The 2,784-nt window shown below is 44.3% G+C and overlaps 1 pseudogene; it reads left to right on the forward strand.

Annotated features, from left to right (window-relative positions):
- The first annotated feature begins 1,990 nt into the window (after positions 1-1,990).
- Positions 1,991-2,710, forward strand: LOC107134975 (annotated as a pseudogene).
- Positions 2,711-2,784: the final 74 nt, after the last annotated feature.

The raw sequence follows: 2,784 nt of genomic DNA on the forward strand, positions 1-2,784 counted from the left end.
CACCCTGAGTTCAATCCCCAGTACCAAAAAGAAAAAGAAAAGTAAGTAAAAAATAATAAGAAAAAATAAAAAGGACTGGAAAAGTAATTAGTTAGTGGTAGAGCACTTGCCTTGCATGCTTGAGACCCAGAGGGAGAGAAAGAGAGAAAGAGAGAGAGAGAGAGAGAGAGAGAGAAGAGAAGAGAAGAGAAGAGAAGAGAAGAGAAGAGGAGAGAAAGAGAGAGAGAGAGAGAAAGAGAGAGAGAGAAAGAAAGAAAGAAAGAAAGAAAGAAAGAAAGAAAGAAAGAAAGAAAGAAAGAAAGAAGGAGGGAGGGAGAAAGGGAGGGAGGGAGGAAGGAAGGAAGGAAGGAAGGAAGGAAGGAAGGAACGTGGCAGAATGGGGCAACTATAGTCCCATCTTTCTGACAGAGGAATGAATATGGGAGCCCTAGAAATGAAAAGAAGTAATAGGGAGATGCAGACAAGGAAGGGTTCAGGAAAATGATCCCATAAAGTTGCTTTTTGAGCTCCTTAGAGAACTGTACATTAAAATTTGGTCAAACTTGAGCGACCTCGGCCCACTATGTGGTAGGAGGAGAGCAACCATGCTGTGGCCTCATCTACCAATGCGTGGGATGCCTCTGCTGGCTAGCTTCCATCTAGTGAGAACAGCCAGGACCTACAAGACCATCATCCATGTTCCTGCAGGCAAGGTATTGGTAACCTGCAGGGACAGTGCAAGATTATAAGGTAGAAACTGAAATACCTCGAATCCACACTGCTAGAGAGGAAGACACACAGACAACATGAAGATACAAGGGAAGAAAGTGCCCAAAACAAACCAAGCTGATACAATAATAGAATCCATTGACAGCTCAGTAGATAAAATGTCAGAGGAGTTCAGAATGTACATAATTAAAATGTGCAAACCAAAGAATGATTTAAGAGAGCAAATACAGGCAACAATTGACCGTTTCAACAAAGAAAAGGGAATACAGGTAGCAAAAGATTACTTTAAGAAAGAGATAGAGGGGCTGGGATTATGGCTCAGCAGTAGAGCGCTCGCCTAGCACGGGCAGGACCTGGGTTCGATTCTCAGCACCACATAAAAATAAAGGCATTGTGTTGTGTCCATCTACAAAAAATATTCATTCTCATTCTCTCTCTCTCTCTCTCTCTCAAAAAAAAAAAAAGAGATAGAGACTCTGAAGAGAAAACAACACAAATACTTGAAATGAAGGAAACAATAAACCAAATAAAAAATTCAATAGAAAGCATCAACAACAGACTAGATTACGTGGAAGACAGAACCTCAGGCAATGAAAACAAAATATATAATCTTGGAAATAAAGTTGACCACACAATAAAGATGGTGAGAAACCATGATCAGAACCTTCAAGAATTATGGGACAACATGAAAAGACCAAATCTAAGAATTATTGGGATAGAGGAAGGCACAGAGATACGAATGCACAATCTCTTTAATGAAATAATATCAGAAAATTTCCCAAACATGAAGAATGAATTGGAAAATCAAATACAAGAGGCTTACAGGACACCAAATGTACAAAATTACAACAGATCTACATCAAGTCACATTATAATGAAAATGCCTAGCATACAGAATAAGGATAGAATTTTAAAGGCCACAAGAGAAAAGTTTCAGATTACATTTAGGGGGAAACCAATTTGAATCACAGCAGATTTCTCAACCCAGAACACAAACCTAGGAGATCCTGGAACAACATATACCAAGCTCTGAAAGAAAATGGTGCCAACCAAGAACCTAATATCCAGCAAAATTAAGCTTCAGCTTTGATGACAAAATAAAAAACCTTCCATGATAAACAAAAATTAAAAAGAATTTACAATGAAAAAGCCCGCACTATAGAATATTCTTGGCAAAATATTTTATGAGGAGGAAATGAAAACAGCAATGAAAATCAGCAATGGGAGGAACTACACTTAAAGAAAATCCAATCAAAGGAGAAACCAAATCAAGTTAAAAACCAAAAATAGACCGCGCCCCTTCCCACATCCTGGCCGGGGCCAGGCGCCGCGCTCACCCTCCGCGTTCCCTTCCCTCGCCACCCCTTCCCCCTTCACCATGAGCAACCTGAAGCCGGACGGCTAGCACAGCACCGGCACCGGCACGGGCTCCGGCACAACCCTGGAGGAGGAGGTTCGGACATTGTTTGTCAGTGGCCTCCCCGTGGACATTAAACCCAGAGAACTCTACCTGCTCTTCCGGCCGTTCAAGGGATATGAAGGGTCCCTGATCAAGCTCACCTCGCGACAGCCTGTTGGTTTTGTCATCTTTGACAGCCGGGCAGGAGCAGAAGCCGCCAAGAATGCATTGAACGGTATTCGCTTTGATCCTGAGAACCCGCAAACCCTGAGGCTAGAGTTTGCCAAAGCCAACACCAAGATGGCCAAGAGCAAGTTAATGGCAACACCAAATCCCACCAGTGTTCACCCTGCCCTAGGAGCACATTTCATCGCCCGGGATCCCTATGACCTGATGGGGGCTGCTCTGATCCCTGCGTCCCCAGAGGCCTGGGCCCCTTATCCTCTGTACACCACAGAGCTGACCCCAGCCATCTCACATGCTGCGTTCACCTACCCAGCTGCCACTGCTGCTGCTGCTGCTGCTGCCCTCCATGCTCAGGTGCGCTGGTATCCCTCCTCTGACGGCACCTAGCAAGGATGGAAGTATCGCCAGTTCTGTTGATTCTTCAGTCTGGTCGCCAGGAAGTTGGTTCTGGGACTATGTGGTGGGGCCAGAATAGGGCCCTGAGCTTCCAC

The sequence above is a fragment of the Marmota marmota genome, unplaced genomic scaffold (genome assembly GCF_001458135.2).
Source record: "Marmota marmota marmota unplaced genomic scaffold, marMar, whole genome shotgun sequence".
Classification (NCBI taxonomy): domain Eukaryota; kingdom Metazoa; phylum Chordata; class Mammalia; order Rodentia; family Sciuridae; genus Marmota; species Marmota marmota.